Raw genomic sequence first — 22759 nt, forward strand, 5'->3', positions numbered from 1 at the left:
ATTCTGCACCGAGGGAGTTACATGTTGGCAGCCCTTGACTGAGTCTGCATGAGGCAGACTGGGAGAGCAGATGGGTGCCAAAGAGAACCCTCCAAACTCTAAATGTGCCTGTGAATCACCTGGAGACCTTGTTAGACCCTAGATTCTGACTCAGTTACTGTGGGATGGAGCCTGAATGTGAGCATTTCTAACAAGTCCCAGGTGCTGCTGCTGTTACTGCTACTGGCCCGCAGATCACACGTTGAATACAGAAAGGCGCCGGGGACATTTCGAGAAATTGACATGACTGTCAAGTTCTATTTATCATTCCTGGCCTTGATGGCACACACAATTAAAAGGAGAACTGGCACTTTTCACGAGACTCTTCAAGTCATAAAGAGTTGAGATGATTGAAATAGACCCTGGTGGGATGTTGTTTTTGGTTTGAGATACTGAAACGTCGCCTCGATTTTCCTTATTTGTTACATATGTTTAAAGAGCGCTTGTGCAAACATTTTCTCCCAATGTCTAATTGGTTTACTAAGGCATTCAGAATAACCAAGCTTTCTGGATGGTACAGATCGGTAGAGTGTTTTGTTTTGCATCCCAGCTTCATTCACTAGATAACCTTGGCAATCCATGCTCATTGAAATGGGATTCAGAAACACTTGTGTTCCAATTCTGCATCACAGGAATGACAGCAGAAGCTCTGTCTGCTAAATTCCAGAACAAAAGAGAAGTTGGGGATGGTTTTTAGAAACGTCCTTCTTTTTGTCCAGATCAGGTACTTTATCAAGTATGCACCTCTGCTCCCCAGGAACCAGGCGGTAGGTGGGGGTGGCTCCAGGCAAACTCAAACCACTGCCAAGGAAACAGCGTTCATGACCTGTGCTACACACGCCACCCAAGGACCAACTCTATTTTGATAGCTTTCTTTCTTTAACTCTTTTAATAATTGTTATGCCCTTAACATGAGTCATTCTGAGAACTTTACTTGGCAGTAATGCCTAGATTAGTCTATGAGCCAAGTATTATTTTCCCTATTTTACATGTGTGAAAACTGTAGTTCAGATCAGGTACCATGTTCAAGGCCACACAAGAAATCAGAAGTAGAGCTAGGGGGGCGGCTGGTTAGTTCAGTTAGTTAGAGCACGGTGCTCTTAACAACAAGGTTGCCGGTTTGATCCCCACGTGGGCCACTATGAGCTGCGCCCTCCACAACTAGATTGAAACAACTTCTTGACTTTGAGCTGATGGGTCCTGGAAAAACACACTTAAAAAAAAAGAAAAAAAGAAAAAAAAAGAGCTAGAATTCACACTTGTATCTACTTCCAGGCTCTTAACTGTCAGTAATCACATGGGGTTCCACAGGGGACATGATATGGGTTGAATTGTTCCCTCCTCAGAAATGATAGATTGAAGTCCTAACTCCTGATTCTTGTGAATGTGACCTTATTGGAAATAGGGTATTTGGGATGCAGGGACAAAAAAGAAGGGTGAGACGGGGAGGGAGATGCACAGGAAGTGGGGTAGAGAAAGACTATGTTGTCCTAACAAAATAGGCCCTTATGCTGAGTTAATCCCAGGGGGTCACAAATTCGGGGCTTCAGCACAATGTATCCAAGGAGCGGTATCAAGTCTAAACACTCCATAAGTACTATTTCATACAATCCACATACATACACACACTATGAGAAAGATGTCTTTCATTATTTTCCTCTAATAGATGTGAAAATTGAGGCCTGGAGAGGTTAAAAGGTGGATTCTGGGCTCCACCTTTTACTATCTGAGTGCCCAAAGCTACTCCGGAAGTAAAAGGTGGAGCCCAGAATCCATCCATCTAATGCTCCCGTCTCCTGTCCCCTAGGGTGGTGGGTGGGAAGGCTCGTGTCACTTGGGGAGTGAGGGGGGCTTCTCCTGGAGGACTCGTATGTCTGAGGCACAGGAACTGCGGTTACAGCGCAGGCTCCTGGAACTTGATCACATGTCAGCATGACAGAAGTGCTCATTTTAAGAATGTCACTAACTATCAAAGGTATGAAATATTCTCATGCACCTGTTCAGTTATATAGTAGCTATGTAGCTCAAGTAGGTGCAGAAAGAGCAGGGAGGCTAGGGGCTGTTTTTATTCTTGCTGTTTTAACATGTGAAAAATGTTAGAATGGCTTGTCAGTTTATGCTTTTCACAGACATAGTCATTTAGATGGTGCTAATCTTTGAAAAGTGATGAGATTTCATAGTCATTAGGGTGATGATGACCCCGATATGTAACACCCAAGTGAGGCATGAAGAGAATCCAGGAAGGGAGCTGTGGCCCAGTGTCAATGGTCTCTTCGCTGATTCAGCACAATGTTTCCTGAAACCCTTCTTTGTCTTTGAGAAATCTTATTCTGAATGGAGAGTCAGAGGTGGTTCAGGTCACATCACTCTCTTGGTGATACTCTTAGACCATACTGCCACATGCTCTGCTCCCACTTACAGTTCTGACCTCATTCCCTTAAACTGTCATGCTCACTCAGTACACTAGCCTTCTTGCCATTCTGGTGCATGCTAAATTTGCACCTACCTCAGGACCTTTGCACTTGCTATATGCTTGTTGCTTTGAATACCTTCCCAGAGAAATTTGCATGGCTTGTGCTTTCTCGTCATTCAGTCTCATCCCATATGTTATCTCCTCAGGGATGTTTTATCTAAAATAGCACTCCCTGGTCATACTCTATGCCCTAAATGATTTTCTGCAAATGCATCTTTTACTTGCTTTTCTTTTCCAATAAAACATAAGCTCTTCAGGGGTAAGGGTTTATCATGGATACCATTGTGCCTGACACTTAGTAACCACTCATCAAAGATGGGTTTTATGAGTAAATGAAATTGGGCCACCACAAAAATGTGCGAGAGAGGCAAGTACAGGGCTGTCTGAGAGCACAGAAGGGTCTTAGATAAGAGAGATGCTCAGAAAGGTGACAATAAGCAGAGTACTGAAGCCAATGTAAGGTTGAGGTTAGACAAGGAAAGAAGGGAAGGAAGTTCTCAGCAGAGACAGTGGTACATTCGAGGGGCTAAATATTGTTCAGCATGAATGGGGTATAGATTATGACTTTAGGGGTTGGGGGAGATGAATCTAGGGCAAGATCTTTCAAGGGTTTTGTTCCCCAAGCTGATGAATCTGCACCAATGTATTCTACTTAGTAGAACAAAAGCTTGAACCCAGTAAAGGAAAGAGCCGAACATCTCTTGGTATGTGTCAGTTATCTAGGCAGGACCAACACCCTACCTTTCCTTCACCCTGTCATTATTTAGGTAGATGCTGTCTGGCCTGGAATATTCAGTTAGGCCTCAGATTTATATTCTGGTTCTGAGGCTCTGGTCGGCTTCCTGCTTCACTCCTTGTGGCACTGTCTGGCAAGGTCCCAGGAACATGAGTGACAGGGCAAAACAAGGTACCCTGAAATTACCTATAATGAAAATGACTGGTAATCTCCAGCAATTACTGTGCTTGTGAGTGACAGGATGATACATTGCATGAAACCTTTTGCTGCAGCAAAAATGGGTCCTGTGGGGTTTGCAAGTTTGAGAGTTGTCGTATTTTGTTAATGAAAACAGCTTCATATCGTTGGCATCCTGCATTCTTTTGCCCAGATAATGAGGCCGATTATGGATAGTTAATGTACTTTATAAGGAGATATGCTGAACCTCTTTTAGAAAAGTGAACTCAAGTTAGAATTAGTGTAATAGTACAATTCTTACACTGCAGTAGGGTGGGTCGGCGGCATTTAGATTCCAGAGGTGCCATCCCAGGGTCTGTCTGAATTTTAGAACACCCGAAGGTCACATGGGAAAAAAAGAAACTTGGGTCAAGGGAAGGGGGCAGGTAATATGCATCCCAAGGCTAGTGGCCTTTCACTCCCAAGACTAGAATATGGGGAGTGAAAGTAGGACCCAGGGCAGTTTGATATTCTGTCTGCAGTGACACATTTGCTGTCCTCTGTGAATGTCAGCCCCTCTTACAGAGAACAGGGGTCCAGAGATCCTGGGGAGAACCTAAGTTTCTCTAAACCAATGTAGGGAGTTTGAGAAATACCGAACTGCTTGTTGAAAACAGAAGTTTCCACACATGTTTGCAACCCTAACTCACATGAACCCTGCTTGGCAACCGAAGATAAACCATAGATGGTGGAGAAGTTGCTCAGTTAGGTTGATGCAGAGGGAGGAGCCCCTTCAGCCCCCACCCCCTTACTCCCTGGGTCACTTCCAGATGCCCCTATGCCATTTTTAGAACGTGGTCTGTAAACTGGATACACACACATTTTAAAATTAGGTATAATTTATATGTATTTATAATATTTATATTTTAATATTTATATATAAATTGTATGAATTGTTTTTTCTTCTGAGACCAAAAGTCCAACTTAATTTACACCTAATTGCAAGCTCAGCCACACGTCACCCCAGGAACTTTCTTGGGTTCATGCCAGGCTGCTGAGTGAGCTCGGGGATATTATCCAACCATAAGGCATCAGGCGTCAAACAATCCCAGATGAACAGTTTCCAGCCTCCACTACTGCCCTTACCTCCTCTATCCCAGTCACGCACAGGCAAATGCCTTTGCGCCTATGAATGAAAGTTTGGGCCAGCTGTCTGAACGCTCTCAATTTCCTGCTCCTGTATGTAGGAACCGAAAGGTGTGATTCTTAGCTATTTTCCCTCCGTCTTACCCAACAGACTGCATTTCCACCCTGTCACCTCCTCGTCGGCCTTTGAGACTCCAGTCCCGTGTCATCCCTCCCAGGAAGCTTTCCCTGACTTCCTGGGGAAAATCACGTCCTTCTCCTTTCTGTCCCTCTAACACTCTGTGCTTTCCACACAATCAGCCATTCTACCATTTACAAATTTAAAAATGCTATAATTCCTTACTATCAGGACTATTATTTCTGCACTGCTTTCTGTATATCATCCTTTAATTAATTCACCTTTTTGAAAAAAGTAGGCCTTATTCTCAAAAACCATATACATGAAAACATGTATTTAAAATTAAACAAACAAAACAATACCAAAACTAAAACTAGATATGTGCAGCTGGGATTAAAGATTAAAAAAAAAAAAAAAAAAAAAAGAAAAGAAAAGTCAGGGTTTTGGTGAGGCAAAAAAAAAAAATGACAGAGAAGAAACTTGCTATATCCTGTAAAATCTTATAATCAAGTGAAATTAACCAAAATGAGCACTCCATGAGATTCCTAATTTTCTATTATAAACATCCCAAACTCCCATATTCTGAATTTGGAAATCAATAAAAAGATTGCTTTATAAAGTGTGGAAAATAAGCAAAATCGAGACCTTTATAGTGATATGTTCTTATTGTGCAGCTACAGACACTGTGCTCTGCAAAGGACAGTGAATTGGCAAGACGTGAAACCAGGGGCGTACAGCAAGGAGCCGACAGTCAGAAACCATTTACGATGGTTCTGTCGTGGGTACAGAGCCCCTAAGGAACAGGAAAGATCAAGGGAAGTCAGAATTTCTGCGGCAGAGACAGTGAGTGTCAAGTTAGTTCCTAGGAATGCTTGAGAGGCATCTGGCCTAAGTGATTTTGGAAATTTCTAGTAACCATAATGATTCCACCATCTGCTCAGTGTCTTGTAAATAATATTTTCATCTTTCTTTTAGAATAGATGGCTTCCACACACACACACACACACACACACACACACACACACACACACACAAAAAGATGGCATATCAGTGACTGTGCCAACATAACATGGTGCTCTTGATTATCACACTATCATTGATGCATTATGTCAAGAGTCAGTCTCCATGGAAACTGCTCACTTTTTTTGAATGGCTAAGTATCATGTACGCAGTTATCATGCTAAACAGGGAACGGTCTAGCCTCTCAGTTTCCTTATGGTTTCTCCTCGATAGATGAAGGGAAGACTTTAGAATTTGTCCTATTAACTGACTCAGTAGGCAACAAATAACTAAACCAAGACACTAAGAATTTGGAGAAAGATCAAAATGCTGAAATAAAGACCAGCTTCCTTTTTAGGCAACCGCAAAAAAAAAAAAAAAAAAAAAAAAAAGAAGAAAAGCATGTTTTCCCTAAATTGACCTCAGGAATCAGGATTTTTGAGGCCAACAAGGGAGAATAGATAGGGAAATTCTTAGGAGAAGCTTTCTCATCTAAGAACAAAAACTAGTTCTGGGCAAGGTGAAATCTAATCTTGGTTCATTTAATCTGCTTCTTATAAGAAAAATAGCATATTTCTACAAGTCTATACTCCCATTTCAATGCAATATTGACTTTAACTCCATTTCTACTACTGGTCATATAAATCATCAGTTTCCCATGTCATTGGCATATTATATAGTACAGAACTTAATCTTGGCCAAAAAGATATCTGGCCTTTTGCTCTTGGCTCCTGGGATGTAATCTTTGTTTGCCTGGGTGCCTCGAGCTAGCCAGAACGTAACAGTGTGATTTAGGGTAGGGGCTTTCGGTCATGGGTATCGGTTGATCTGGAAACTGAGTTCATTCACATGGATAATCTGTCAATCAATCAATCAATCAATCAATCAATCAATCAATCATGTAGATGTATTGGAGCCCTAATAAAATCTCTGAACACTGAGGCTCAGAGGGGCTTCTTCGGTAGGCGATAACAGTGTACACTGTCACACCTGAATGCTGGGAAAGTAATGCATCCTGACTCCGTATTTGGTCCTTCTCCTGGACTCTGTCCGGTGAACTTCTTCCCTTGGCTGATTTTAATAACACATAGATTTTAATAGACCTTTCCTGTAATAAACCATAGAGGTGAGTATAACAATTGTCAGTGAGTCTTTCTAGTGAATTATCAAATCTGAGGGTGGTTTTATAAACCCTCCAAACTTGCATTTGGTATCAGAATTGGGGGCGCTTTTACTGACTGCTCTCTCAAAGCTTTGTAGTTGGCCTGAACTCTTCACACAGACGTCTGAACTTCTTTTGACTTTCTGCATAAGGCCCTGCATATACTATATAGAGACAGCTTTGTAAAGATCTCAAAATAATTGGCCTTGTCCGTTGGAGAAATTGCCCCATACTCCATAGTATAAATATGTAATCAAGAATCAAATCAACAGGATTTGGGTAATAATAGCTCTGTAAATGTGGAACCGGCCTACTTTATTTTTCTATGTCTGGGGCTACAGAAGTCAATTTGAATAAGTAGGTCAGCATTATAGTCCGAGTCCGTTGGATTTCAGTGGGGTTTATTATGAGTGGAGAGGTAGAGTTGAAAGTCAGTTCATCACCAAATATTGTTACTTTTACCCCTGAAATATTGTTTATTTCCTTTCACTTCTCTCTAGCTCCACATCACCTCTGTAGTCAAAACCAATCTCATCATCTCGACTAATGAAATATTTCCAACTGAGTTCTGGATATTTATATATAGCTCTCGCTCCACACACCTGCTAGACTGATTTCTTTTAAAAACGTAAATCAGATCATGTTATTTTCTCAACTCCTTTGCTTAAAACTCTTCAATGGCTCCCCACTACTTTTCGAATAAAGGCAAACATTTCCCATTTGTTTTATAAGCTGCGTGACTTTGCACTTATCTTCCAGGCTTATTTTGATTCACTTCCCCTGGCTCTCTCCACTTCAGTCACACAAGCATGTGTTCAGTCTTACATATTTGCCAGGCTTCTGCAACAGGCTCTTTGCACATGTTCTCTTTGCCTAGTGGCTCTCCCACCGCTTTCCTGCCATAAGTGCCCACGTTCTTCAGACAAGCCTTTCTTAAGAAAGCTACTCTTAATCCCCGTAGATGTTTCATAGTTTCTTATACTTGTTCACAGTGGTTTCTCACAGTTGCAATTACACATTTATCAGCTATTATCTGGTCATCTGTGTCCCAAGTAGACTGACTTCTTTGCATTTGGGTGGATCCATGGTTCTGCACTTTTTACAAGAGCCCCAGGTCATTTTGGTGCAGGTGGGCTTTAGACCAGACTTAGTTCAGATGCCAACTGTGGGGTGGGAGGCTAGCAGTTGTTCCTTTGGGACTGAATATTAGTTGGAATGAGTGACTGTAGAATAAACATAAGCACTCAGCTTCATCATCTTCATGGAGAAGGTGCTTTTGGATGTTTTACACCTAGTGGATTTGTCCTGAGCCACTTTTTTTTTTTTCCCCCCCAGAAAAGTGCCCTTGATGTCCAAGGATGTCATGGGTAGGACACTTGACAAGGTGTTACTATCTTGGGCTCCAGTAAGGCAGTGTTGTGAGATACTGATCCCTTTAGACCTTGCTAGAACTAGTCAAAGCTTGGGTTAACCATGTCAATCATATCTAGTCACCAGCAGTGTGGTCTGGGTGGATAGGGCTACCTTGAAGGCTTCTTGAACTGGTAACATGTGTCAGGGTTCCTGCAAGTGAAAGGTACAAAGAATGAGATCCAGCTCTTGCCATTCTGCCATGGAGGTGCTTTCCTACCTGGATATGAGGCTCAGTGTAGTGTGTGCCACTGCCCATGGTGACCAAGAGCCCCATGACGTCCCCAGAAAGGCAGGCAGTCAGGGATGGCAGGGCAAGATAGCTGAATGGACCTCATGGCAGGTCCACATCCAGCTGCTGACCCCAGATATTTGCATTCGCATATGTATTTGATACTTCTGTCCATTTGTGACTGATGTTACCTTTTGGTTACATCCTCTCTTACTGCATGGGGACTTCTCTGACAGCTCACATATGTGAGTAAATTGAATCATCATCATTATTTAAAACACTTGAGAGAAAAAAAGCCTGAACTGGAATCAATATCTATTCACATTATCATAAGACATTCTAATATTACTTTTTTTTAATAAAGGAGAAGCTATTGGAATCTTTAAATATAAATTCATCTACAGAGAGTGCCAAAAAATGTATACACATTTTTAAAAAGGAAAAATTGGTTTAGAATTGTAACACAATAAATGATGCTAGCATTCATTTGATTAATGCCATCTTTTGAGCAAACGTCCTACTACATGTTGCTACCGTAATTCAATTCAACTTCGAAAAGTAATACATAATGCTGAGCAAAACAAGTCAGACAGAAAAAGCGGAGAACCATGTGATTTCACTGATATGTGGTATATAAACCAAAAACAACAAAAGAACAAGACAAACAAATGAGAAACAGAAACTCATAGACACAGACAATAGTTTAGTGGTTGCCAGAGGGTAAGGGGGGCGGGGGGTGGGGGGTGGGAGATGAGGGTAAGGGGGATCGAATATATGGTGATGGAAGGAGAACTGACTCTGGGTGATGAACACACAATGGGATTTATAGATGATGTAATACAGAATTGTACACCTGAAATCTATGTAATTTTACTAACAATTGTCACCCCAATAAATTAAAAAAAAATTTTAAAAAAATGTTAGGTTTTGTTTTGAAGTTTGACATAAATTTAATATTGAATCTCTTCTCTAAAACTTTTAACATTTTGGTAATATACATATATATATATATATATATATATATATATATATATATATATATATATATATATATATATACACTTTTTTTTTTCCCCCCAGCAAGCCTTACATAGATTTCCCTAAATCCTTTCGGTTTTACTGGGGGTGCCTTACCAGTATTATCGTTTCTTTACAAGGGCCAAGCTATGAAAAAGCACCGCTCTAATGGGCATGCGAAATGCATGAACACTGCGTTAACAGTCTGGCTCGTTGGTGTGCTGATCCGTGGACCCAGCAGTCGTGATGAAGGGGCTGCATAGTGACTGCAAGGAACAAGGGGTGTTTCTTTTGGAGACAAGAACTGTAAAGAGACGGTTTGGTTTTCTAAACAGCTTACAGGTTATCATTTCCAAAAATGAATTTTCTGTTTTGCCTCAAGACAAATAAATTGGTGTAAATTTTATAAGAAACCACATAACCTTGGCAAATTGTGAAACCTTTTTAAGTCACATTTTGTTCAGGGGTCAAATATGGATTATAACATCCATCTCAGAGGTCATTGTCAAGAACACATGAGTCATCCTCGTAAAATACTTAGTACAGTGTCTGTACCCAGTAAGCATCTACAGATGGAAAGGATTGGGCCGTATGGTGGTGAGTTCCCTATACTAGAGGTATTCAAGCATATTATATATGATCACATTTTGGGGCTGTCATAGGGGCAACTACACCTTTAATTAAATGCCCTTAAGGTTCATTCCATTGCTGAGATTTCCAGACTGGAGATAACAGAGCCAACTCTAGAATTAACACTACAGCCAGGTTGCAGGCCAGAAAAGTGTCAACAAGAGATCTTTCAGTGGAGCCTCCTAAGAATCTCTGAGTAAGAATATTGACAAGGGCCCTTATCCTTCTCAGGAAAGAACTTGCAGTAGCCAGCATCAGCGTCCCCTTGTGAAAGCACCAATTGATAGGCCCCACCTCCAGGGCTTCGGATTCAGCAGGTTTCGGGGGGAAACCGAGAATCTGTGTTTTTAATAAATTCCCTGGTGATGCTGATGATGCTGGTTCTGGGACCAGAGTTGAAAACCATTAGATCGAGGTTGTCAGCTGCTGTCAGATTCACCTGGGGATATAGTTAAAGTACAGCTGCCTGGACCCCAATTCTAATGCAACTGCATACACTCCTGGGTGGTGGGGCCAGGGCAGGGGTTCCAGGTGGTCCTGATGAGAAGTCAGCCCTAAGAACCACAGAGTCAGAGCATCTGCATTTCAGCAGGTGACCATCCGGGTCCTTTTCACTAGACTTCAATGTTGAACTAGGATTTGCATTAGTGTTGTTATTACTATCTTTCTGTTTTGAATTTCTTTTTTTTACTTTTGAAATGTCATCGTGACATATGAAAAACAAAAGTGTTTCTGTACTCTGAGACTGTTTCAACGATGATAAGTCTCACCCTTTCCTCCTCCTAATTATTCAAGAGCCTACTTACTGGTAGCAGTTAGATGAAAATCTGCAGTCTGCAATTAAGATCAGTATATATGACAGTGTGAATGAGGCTTGAATATTTTATTTGTCTTTCTATTGCTTTTGGTGCTTTAAACCATTGTACTTGCAAGAAAACCTAAAACACTTGGTAAGTGAAATTATAGCTTGCCATATTTTTATAGTTTCTACTGAGACAGAAACACCTTCAGATAACAATAGCCAACTGAATTATGCCAGGTTTTCACGTTCACTCTGTAATTCAGTTATACGCTGACTCAGGAGGTTAGATTAAAATGCTTGTATCCGGTGGACTCACATTTCTCATAGGAGTTAGGTTTTAAAGTCAACGTGCCTGGCATAAGTCGGGCATGGTCAGAATTTCCCTTCAGAGTCCCTTCAGTCCACGTGTGGTCCAGAGTGTGGTCCAAAGACCAGCACCATCGTCATCGCCCAGGAGCTTATCAGAAACGCAGAGAATCCACACCTGCATTTTAACAGGACCCTTGGGTGATCATATGGGCATTAAAATTTGAGAAGCACTGCCTTCAATTATTCATGAATCACTAAGTCCTGCAACTGCAGAAGACGCAGAGCCTAGAATTACTTATGTGGATTCTCTTTGCATTTTTGTTCAGGCTTCATTTCACCCTAGGAGTGGAGGCCTGGCTCTAGATTGATTGAGCAGGGAAAGCAAGAAGAGCGATGTTTCTTTTTTACTCTTCCTCCTCTCATTCCACACTTTTCTCCTATAGAATCAGTGTGGTTGACTTAATGTTAGTTGAAAATACACGCATTGCAACTTCCATTATGTTTTATGTGTCAACTCAAAAAGTGAATTGCTATCTACCTTGGGCCAGGGACTGTGCTAGGTGGTGAAGATACAATGGCAAGAAGGGCAAAAAACAAACAAACAAACAAACAAACAAACACAAAAACAGCTCCCATTATTATAGAGCTCTGCGTCTGAACATATCTAATTGGAGATGATAATGGGCAGCCCTGCGTTACATGTATAACACTGTGTTGTGTTCAGCTTAGTGTTTGGTTTCCAAAGAATTCTAGTGAAGAACATCATCTGTTAGGAATTCCTCTTGATTGAACACCCACTCTTTAGGCTGAGCGGCCATTTTGGGAGTGCATCTACCACCATGTCATTACACTACTCTTCCAACTCTTATTGAAGCCTGAAGGGATAGCAAGTTATAAAGGTGACCACATGTGTCTTCTCGCCTGTATGAGGCCCCAGGACCTGGGCCTCCAATGACTACGGAGAATCCATGGTATTGAGAATGAAAGCACCTTTGGGGAAAGACTGGGCAGTGTGCCAGGAAAGGTCCTGTCTGTTGCTCTGCCAACGCTTTTCACTGTTGCACAGTCCCAAGCAAATCGTAGGCTGTCGCTGGTATCAACCCTATGCTCGGTATCCGCAGTCCCCAAATAGTCTAAACAATGTCATCTTCCCGTTCCCTGGAGGAAAGGGGGTAGAAATGCTTCATTTTCGCTGCCCTCTTGGGATTTTATCAATTGCACTTTCTGGCTGCTTGCGTTCTGTTAACATCTGTCTTGGAGGAGAAGACAGCATTTTCACTTCTCAAGGGAAGGAAGGAGTCACCTATGAAATGAGGATAGATCACCTAATCCTGTGATCTGAGTTTCTTCCTGACATCTTAAAATGACTCCCATTCATGCCAGCTGTTTGCTGTCCTTAAAATGCCACAAGACATTGCCCAGTGTCCTTTTTTCCCCAACAATGCTTGGCAGATGTTGGGTTTTGATGTCTTCACATGCCTTTCATCAATGCAGAAACTGCACTTCTTGGTGGCTTTTCCCGCCCATACAATGGCTGCTCTGTAATGATTTGTCATGTTTCATCAGACATTACAACTTGCCTCCGAATAAAAGGAACAAAGCTCATATTACAGGATATTTATGACTAAATCTATTTACTATCGATGAGGAGTCTAAAAGCTTAGCAGTCTTCTTCAAAGGCAAACTGTAAAGCTTGAGGAAAACTCCAGCTGTTTAAGATTTCAAGTCATTAGCCAAATGCCTGAGCTAGACTTAAGCGTTCTATTTATCTTTTTTAAAACAAAACTATTGAAGACAATGTTCTCTATTACGTCTTTTTTCCCACTGCAATGTAAGCTGCGGGCCTGAATGTTATTCCCAGGAGAACTGCTTATGCAGAGAGGCTTGGATCCTATGTTTCCAGCCTCCCAATCCTCCCAACTGTCATTGAGATCACAGTGAAATGGGTTGTGGGGTCAGATTTCTGCCTTGAGTTGAGGGAGGTTCACAAAGTGACCACGAGGTGCTCTTGTTGAACGCAGATCACTTCCTTATCTGAGCACAGGAGTCTCCAGGAGGTTCCAAGGTAGGTCTGATCTCCTCAGAGTCCTGAATGATTCACTTAAAGGTCGGATGGGAAGGGATACCAATTACTGAATGTGAGCCATGCATCAGACAGTATCCCAGGTCTTTAGCTTGTGCCATCTCACTCAACCACAACAGAATCTGGTTAATAAGGGTATTGAAATCCTCATATTGCCATCTGAGGCAGCTGAGATGGGAAGATGTTTGTGCCAGAGTTGGGCCATGTTTGATTCAAGAGCCCTTGACTCTGACCCTAGGCTGGCTTTCTGTCAGAGATACATTGCTTACTTCCTCTGCGATCATATAACTTTATAGGCAATCAAGTTATTCTTCTTCAGAGAAATCCATCTTCAAAACTATGGTGTTGGGTAGAAGCTTGGATCTGCACTTGATTCAAAATGATCAAGGCAGTCTTGCAAAGAGGGTAAAGATAATCCTTTCTATTCTAAGAATTCTTCCTAATGACAGGGTAAAGAACTCACTAGAGACCAAAACAGGTAATGGAAAAGGAGAAAGCTGATGTTTGAAGAGTGGATGGAATTGTACAATTAGGTCAGTGTTTATTCACCACCTGAGGTATGGTTCTCAATTAGATCATATAAAAATCATCTTCTGTTTTATAAAAGTAACACGTTTATTGTAGACTATTTAGAAGGTGTGTAGATCTTTTTTGTCTTGGCTTGATGTTTTGTCCACCTCAGAGATTTGGGGCAAGAATATTTCCATTGTTTCCATGGTTGTCAAGTGCCCAGTAAATATTTCTGTGTAAATGGCTGCTGTAAAGTTGACATACTGTGTTCACAGATAAACTATGACATGAAATCTGATATTGGAGTTTCTTAAGAAAATTGGGTATTCAGTCCCCCCCACCCCCAGCTTCAGAAGCTTTCTTACTTAAAATGGAAGTTTGAGATTTGAGCTTTCAGGTCAGGGATTGGTCCCATTCCAGGGACCAGTGGGTGAAATGGCTGCCTTGTACTGTTCTCATAGATGACCCTTTGCTATCTTCAGTTTTAGGATTTTCGAACACTCAGTGCATGAAGTCTGAGAATGCATCCTGCTTCTAGCTGAGATCTCTGGTGTCTGTGCTGTCTCTCGCAGTGCCTTCTGCCCTCATGCTTCTTCAAGTTCTCTTTTCTGCTACTCCTCCCTTGCTAAACCCCAAGTGGCATCTTTCTCGCTACAGGTTACATTCCCACAGCCTTCAGAATAGAATTTCAGGATATTTATAGTTGAATTCTAATATATTTTCTGCCTTTTTCCAATGTCACACGTCATATGCTTGTCCAGTGATTTTCAGGTGGGGCATAAGTGCCCTCAGAGAACATTTGGTGATGTCTACAGAGATTTGTCCAGAGACATTTTTGATGTGCACAACTGCAGGATAGAGATGTTCCTGGCATCTAGTGGTTAGAGACCAGAGATGCTGCTGAACACTCTATGATGCACAGGAGCAGTTGTCTAGCCCCAAATGTCAGTAGTGCCATGGCTGTGATGCCCTGGATACAGCTGTCCTGGAAATGGATCTTGCTCAAACACCCCATGTACCTATCACTGAAAGGGAGTACAGGGGTCAGAAGCATGTCTTCTGGGCCCCGAAGGTTGAACTTCTACCCTCTTCTTACATGTATTAGCTGTGTGACTTTGGGAAAGGTACTTAAAATCTCTGTGCCCCACTTTCCTCATCTGTAAAGCGGGTCTAATGATGCATATGGGATAAGGTTATTATGACTAAATGAGCTCATTCATGTTAAGTACTTGGAACAGTGGTGGGTATGCAGAAAGTACTCAATATCCATTACCTGACACTGCTACTAATAATGTTGCCTCATTTCATGTACTTTGACTTTACTTAGGATAGTCCCTCTATCTGGAACACACTCTTTCCCGTTGCCCCCATTTTAAAGCCACAGTTAGAAAGTTCCCTTGTCACCCCATGAGAGCAAATGGCTATTCTCAGCCTTCCCCACTTCTATGCATCCACACATCTTGTCTGACAGGAGTTAGTTGTTGTGCTTTCTCCTTTGGATTGTGACCTCCTGGAGGAGCCGCAGCCCACTCTGTCTCAGCCTTTTATGCCCAGTTCCTGGCAAGGGTTCCATCAGTCACGTTGGTGGGTTTGGGGTTAGGCTCCATTGAGGAGAGGACGAGTAGACAAAATAAATAGTAAACTTCCCTCTTTCTTTTCAGACGTGATGTACCCTTTTAAGTAAGCCTAACACAACCATTTGCTTTAAAATAAGAAGCCTACACTTAAATTGGGCATATGCAGTGTCTTTATAACCCAGGCGATAATGGCGTTGAAAGGCCAAAGCTAAATGAAGCACAACACAGAGTCCTGTTCCCTCCCTCCCGTCACACACAATACACTCTCCAGCCATAACAGCCTCCTAGCCTTAGCGAGATGCACAGCACACTCTGTTATCTGGTATTAATAATTCACTCCTTCATCTGTCGCTATCCATCTTCTCCATTCTGGCTTGAGCCATTTACCTTCCCATTGATAAGCTAACCAGCCTACTCATTGCTGGTGGTTATCTATCAGTAGAAGAAAAAAAAAATGTTGTTTTTCTCCCACTCAGTACTGTAAATCTAAATCTTCTATAATGAGAGATTTTTTTTTCTTTCCTTGCCTTAAAAATGACCTTTTCAGTCTAAAGATATTGCAGCTCTTCAATGAAGAGAAACTAGAGTATAATGGGGTCCGAATGGGTTCTAAAGCTACGTCTGTCACTAATGTCTTGGACGTTTTCCTAGCCCCTGAGCTATAGTTGGCATATCTTTAGAGGAGGAAGATGCCACTACTTCAGTGTGATGGACTGAGATGCTGCATGTGCAGGCATATGATAAAACTATAAAATGTTATACAGTGGCAAGCTGATGGTGACAGTTCACCGATGACGTAATTTTTAAAATAATATGTAGAATTTTCTGTTTCTCTTTTTCTGTACTTCTGGAACATAGACCCGTCGGTACTGTTTTATTGACAATATTTAGTGATCAGCATACTCTGTTGGCATTTTTCCCTTAAAACATGTATAGCTTGAATGAGAATTCAAAAATAGAAAGAGGCAGATTTTATTTTCCCTCTCCTTACAGCTTTTACAGCTTGAGATCTGGAATGAGCAGCCACGAGGCTGACGAACGTGTCTCTTCACCTGTAGTATACTCAACCAGTTTGGCAGAACTGGTCTGGGATTAACTATATTACACTGGCTCTTGTTCCTCGCTTTCCACACTAGTTTTATAGTAAAAGTTCTCCCAAAATATAAATTGATAGTAGAGACGCCTCTACACAATACATAGCATTACTAATGGTTCATGGTGCACATAAAACTTCTGCTTGTTGAAAATGACAGATAGCTTTTCCTTTTTTGCCTTTATTTTTCCCTCACTCTGAAACATTTATGTAGCCCTGGCCAGGAAGTGAAGGCAGGGACTCACCAAGTACAGCACAAATAAGACGTGTCAATTTGACTCTGAGGAAAAGGACCAAGATTTTCCCAGCTGACAACAGAATTCCAAAATTGGCCAATCATAGGTGAAAAGTGCCTGGAAATGTGCTGTTTGAGATTGAATGAAGGCACGTGTTTACATTCTTGAATACTGAACTTGGCTTTTCTGCTATTGAACAACATCGATATGGCTAGTGAATCCGTATTTCGCTTCCATCTGGATGGTGATTATGAAAGTCATCCTCTCCGCTAGTTACACAGTTCCACTACAACACACGTGATGACTACACAGTTGTCACTTTGCCTGCTTTTCAAGAATTATGTGTAACTTTAGAATCAATAAATACAGAGCATTGTATTAATAAATAGCGTAGGAAAGAAATGGGGATAATTGTCCCAATGGTGAAAAAATATATTTCTGGAAAACAATTTTTTTTTTTTGACCACTCCACAGTGTAAACCACTTGTGAGATGCTGCAAAAGAAATGCTCCAAAGAAGTGGCCCCCATGCTCAGACAGAGACTGGAGACTATATTTACAATCAATAGAGAGCTAAGAACAAAACATATATCTTCTATGAAGGAAATTCTTCTTTTCTGCTTTACTTTCTCTAGACTATGGCTCAGTACTGCCTAGTAGAACTTTTTGGTGATGATGGCAATATCTTGTAACTTTCTGTGTGATACAGTGGTCACTGGCTGTGTGTTCCCACTGAGACCTTGGAATGTGGCTAGTGTGACTGAGGAACACCAGTTTTAATTGTATTTCATTCCAATTAATTTAAATTCAAATAGCTGTGTGTGACTAATGCCTACCATATAAACTGAGCAGCTATAACTCAGTTGGTAATATTCATAGTAAGAAGAGTAATAGCTAATTATTGAACATTATCTTATATGCCAAGCATTATATTAAGCATACGAGGTACAATCAAACAATACAGTGAATGTTTAAAAAAATATTACAGTAAAAGACATATTGCCATTAAGCTCCCTCAAAATACTCCCCTTCACTTCGAACACACTTATCCCATCATTCTTGCTGCTTTCTGAAGCAGTTCTGGAAGTCCTCTTTCGTGAATGTCTTTACTTCATCCTCCATCATGACAACGTTCCATGTCACACATCGCTTCTGGTGCAGCAATTTCTGTCAATTAAAAACATTTGGCAGAAATCCATTCACCTTTTCACCTTACTCACCAGATCTGGCACCTCTGGCACTGTGTGACTTCTGGCTCTTCCCCAAAGTCAAAATGACCATGAGAGGTAAACATTTTGAATTGATTCAGGACATTGAAGCAACCATGACAGTGCAACTAAAGACACTCATGAAAGAGGGCTTCCAGAACTGCTTCAGAAAGTGGCGAGAAGAATGGGATAAGTGTGTTTGAAGTAAGGGCGAGTGTTTTGAGGGGGATTAATGGCAATGTGTCTTTCACTGTAATACGTTCTTTTTTAAATTTAAACATTCATCGTATTTTGTGATCACACCTTGTATTATATATGTTAACTAAAATTAATCCTAACAGCCCTAGGAGGTATTTATTAATATCGTACCCACTTTGCAGATGAAACCACTGATGCACTGAGAGTAAGCATTGCACCACATGACAATCTTGAGCAGGGTGAAGCATCCAGGAGTCAATGCACTGGCACTCTCATTCTTAACCTGTGCACCAGCCTGCCTCTCCAGGAGATGGCGAATTTATTAACCACAGTGTAATTGAACCTGATGGTTTTCACTACCTGCCTGACTTGGCAGAAAAGCATGAAAAATGATTTTAAAATAGTAATCTCTTTGGGGACTTCAGGGCTAAATAAATTCAGGTTGCCCTACTGAGTAACTTGGAAAAACTGCATAAGGATGTATCAACTCACGCTGCCTACAGAAGGCTATGACCCCCGTGACCCACTAAGTAAAGGAAAAAAAAGAAATATTAATCCAGCTTTTTATCAGGTGTTGTCATGGAGATTCAGCCTCACACAAGGGTGGTGCTATGTTTTCCACTCCAGTAATAGAGCTCAGCAATTAGCTTTGTCTTTATTTAGTCTGCAAAACCAGTCTGAAAGACCTCCTGAGAGAAGACCTTGAAATCGCTTCTCACAGTGCTACCAGACAGCTAGAGAAGACTTCCTGGGAATGTGGTGGATGCCATTGGTGTGATAAACTTGAAAAAAAAAAAAATATATGTATATATATATTTTTTTTTTTCTTTCTTTTTTTTTTTTAATCAATCTTTTTAATATCCTGGAAAATGCTCGGCTGTGTGAAGGCCATCACATCAACGTCATGTCTCATGTATTGATTATCAGGCAGGATTTTCCAAAAGATTTCCCCAACCTGGACGTGTGTCAGAATCTCTGGGGAAGATTGTTGAGTACAGGTGACATTTGTCCCCAGGGTAGGGGACAATGGGTTTAAATTAGACGAAGTATACATTCAAATGCATTTCAGAAGATTTCTTCTTGGCAAATTTTCTGCCATAAATAGCATTTTAAAATCGGTCCTTGGTATTTTCTTTAAATATCTGGGTACTAACAGGCACTGTGTTGTGAAAGTAAATGAAAGCTCGGTGTGTTTAAATGTGGTGCCCCACGTGGCTCCTTTGGTGGTGCAGTAAATTTTGGCTTTAAGGCGCCATTGCTCCCAAAATGATCAATACTAAATAGGTTGAAGGCAAGACGGGAGATGTATTGACATTTCACTCTGAAAAGCTGCAGGTGTTCCTAGACAAAAATCAGAGGCAGGTGGATTGATTACTTGGCAGTCTCAAACTTTATTGTGGATGGTACAGAAAGAGAATGGGTACATGAAATCACATGGAAGAGGGGCAGATTGGAATCTCCAAGTTCTTTCCTAGAGGGAAACACAAGCAGAAACATCCAGTTAATTTCAGGTGACACAGTAGCAACACTGATGGCTAACATTTGAATGGCTACTGTGCCAAATTCTGTTCTAAGTGCTTCGCTTTCATTTAGTCCCCATACCCACCATTTTACAGACGAGGAAGCTGAGGCACAGAGAGATGATCTTTTCTAAGGAGTCAACATTTTGCCCATTTGACGTAAACGGTAGTCTCACATGCTGATCCCCGATTTTACTTTCTTTCCCTTTATATGACTGTTGGATAGGAGCCCCCATTGGTGCTACTGTCTCTGCTCCATGACCCAGAATAGACTAAGTATCCAGTACTCTGGAAGAGACTGGCTTTCTTAGGGTTGTGTCATGGTATGGATCTATCCCCCATTTGGTGGCATTGGTGTCAATCCGAAAGCCCCAAGAAAGGGTTGTCATGGGCCAAGGTCTCAAGACTTCTGTGGTGTAATTTCTCCTTATTTCAGAATGTTGAGAGGACATGTCTGGTATATGAGGGGTACCACCCTGGACTAACCCTGTCTTAGAAACTAGACAAGGTTTTTTCCATTTATTACATTCATGGTGGCCTAGGTAGCAAAGCCTCCACGAGATACTTAGAAGGATGCCAAAACATACTTGCCGTGGGCAATCACCTGACTGTACACCAGTGTAGGTGGTCAGTTGTGATTACACTTTTCACCTGCATAGAAACAACAGCTCAAGTCTCAGTCTGGACTTTGGTAAACCACGGGAACTTAGGGTGCAAGTGAAATGTGCAAACATGATAAACACGAGGGAAAGAGGAATTAAGTTCCTAGAACAAAAATCTAGCATTTTTCCAGCTAATCCTGCAGTGGCCAGCTTAATCAAATCGTCAGCTAACACGGATGACCATGACCTGATGGTCAGTTTCTTTCTAGAGCTATGGCAAAAGCAGAGAGAAAAGGAACAGGGGATGACACTGTGGTGGGAATTAGCTTTTCACATTTGTGTGAGAGGAAAGGACCATTTTTTAATGTTAGCAAATCCTCTTCTGGGTTTAATTTCCTTTGCTTGGGTTCCCATGCCAAACTTGATCACCTTATGCAAAGATGGAGTCTGCTTACCTCCATCAATATATGATAACATGGGATCTTAACTCTGAACAGGCTGCTCTCAGCCCCGGATGACCAGCAGGCCTCAATTATGTTTAGTCAGAGGATTTCAATGAATTCTCAAGAGTTCATCATTTCCAGCTCCAGAAGGCCATTTTTCTTTGAGGCAGGAACTGTACTTTTTAATTTTTCAGCCCACCAAAAGAATCCAAAAGTAGGTGAAACAATATTAAGCAGTCTTATCATTTTCAGTACCATTAAGGGGGGAAAAAAAGGCACATCTCCTTGCAAAATGGCCCTGAAATTAGATTATGATTTTCACCTTGACGCCCTGGAGGGTCTAACTTAACTTCAGGAATCAACTGATCAGAACAATAAATGCTGATTAGATGGATGATGTAGACTGAACCGTTTTGTCCTATTGCATTCAATTCCAGAAAAGTTGATTAGAAAGGACTCTGGTTCAGTCACCCACTGTGCCACCCATTGTTGTGTGTCTCTGGCAAGTTGCTTCACGGCTCTGAATCTGTTGCCTCCTAGGTGAAGTGGGGACAATAAGGTTTGTCTCAGTGGATGGCAGAACCCTCTGTAAGTCTGTAGAAATAGGGAAAATATGGTACAATAATCTTCATAATGGATATTATTGCTATTATTACATTGCTGTAAAGCACCCTGCTAGGCCCTTTGGAGACTGAGATGAGTGAGCCTGGCCTTCCAAGGCAGTTCTATATTTGGTGCAAGCTTGATAGATACCAAACTTCAAAGCCTCAGCGGAGATCTCAGAGAGGTTTTGTTAATTGGTTTTTTTGTAGTATCCTGGCCTCGGAAGGAAACCAAGTGTGTTTTCACAAGCAAAGATTAAGGGACTCTGTTCTACTCAGTCATTCTTCTATCACTCAGGACATATCCCAGAACTGTTATTTGTACTTACAATGCTCTTCAGTTTGCCAGCCAGCCTGAAGTTACCTGTCAAAGTTAATCACATGGAGTGGTTCATATATCAGGTGATATGAGCCTAGCTGTCCCACAGCAGCCTGCTTGAGTGACTGATAGCCTTCTCTGTCAATTTCACCAAGACAAAAAACTATTAATGACCCGTCACAAGACCACAGCGAACCATCTCCAAAACAGTTTGCTGTACCTAGAGAAAAGGTTGCCTGACTTCATAGGCAATCAGGATATCATCCCTTCCAACTCTGAGGGCTTACGGTAGACAAAAAAAGAAAGAAAGAGAGAGAGAGAGAGAGAGAGAGAGAGAGAGAGAGAGAGAGAGAGAGAGAGAGAGAGAAGAAAAGAAAATGTAACCACAGGAAAAAAAGAAAAAAGAAAAAAAGAGAAAGCCAATTAAAACAGAGATGAGCAGGGACTAACAATGCTACCTTCTATACAAACAGCCCTTTATGAAGGAGGGCTTTTGTTTACATGTTCCCATGACATCTCCATGGTAACCCATCAAGGAAGTTTGCTCACATCCTAACCAAGAGGAAACTGAAGATCAGAGATAATATGGCTTAGAGGTTCCCAAGGTGATGAAGCTTATGCTACCCCAAGTATCAGAGCCAGGGTCTGGACTTTGGTCGTTTTCCTTATTCTTGGCCAGAAAAAGAAAACAGCACACACAAGGTCATAACCAATACTTGGACCAACACTTACAGCAAGAGGGAGTGTTGAGTCCTGTCTTGTTCTACTAAGTGTTTGGGTCAGCTCAGCAAGCACAGGCTTTGGAGACATTTCTTCAATCCTCTATGCAAGCTGGGGTCCTCAGAGCATACTCTAAAAGAGGATAGAGATATAAAGGGAACTCAAAACTAATTTTAAACATGAAAAGAAAAGAAATAATGAGAATGTTCATGTAGATCATAAAGGCAAATAATGATTACCTTTGATTCCTAGAGAGAGTTAATTTAAAATGCATCCAAGTTTCTTTGTACAGCCAAAAGAAAAAAGAAAAAAATCCGCGAAGCTGAGACATATCTTTAGTGGGCAGAAACAAGAGTCGCCATCAGTTGAGTCCTGAGAAGATGTTCATTCATAGTAATTGGGAGGAAGAAAGATTGTAGA

The 22759-nt window shown here is 41.4% G+C and overlaps 1 protein-coding gene across 9 annotated transcripts in view; it reads right to left on the reverse strand.

Annotated features, from left to right (window-relative positions):
• GRM7 (glutamate metabotropic receptor 7) overlaps positions 1–22759 on the reverse strand; it is an 820225-nt gene that overhangs the window by 24822 nt on the left and 772644 nt on the right. For 2 of the 9 annotated variants that reach the window (XR_016021304.1, XR_012489704.2), the window contains 2 exons: positions 22579–22711; positions 19501–22471 (listed from right to left, as the gene is read on the reverse strand). The exons of 4 other annotated variants lie outside the window; for them this stretch is intronic. The gene's annotated coding sequence lies outside the window, so the exon portion shown is untranslated. Of the gene's footprint in view, positions 1–19500; positions 22472–22578; positions 22712–22759 lie in introns of those variants that run through there. 3 more of the 9 variants (XR_012489707.2, XR_012489705.2, XR_012489706.2) reach the window with 3 other exon arrangements.

The sequence above is a fragment of the Rhinolophus sinicus genome, chromosome 5 (genome assembly GCF_057876585.1).
Source record: "Rhinolophus sinicus isolate RSI-liver-muscle chromosome 5, RSI-T2T, whole genome shotgun sequence".
Lineage (NCBI taxonomy): Eukaryota > Metazoa > Chordata > Mammalia > Chiroptera > Rhinolophidae > Rhinolophus > Rhinolophus sinicus.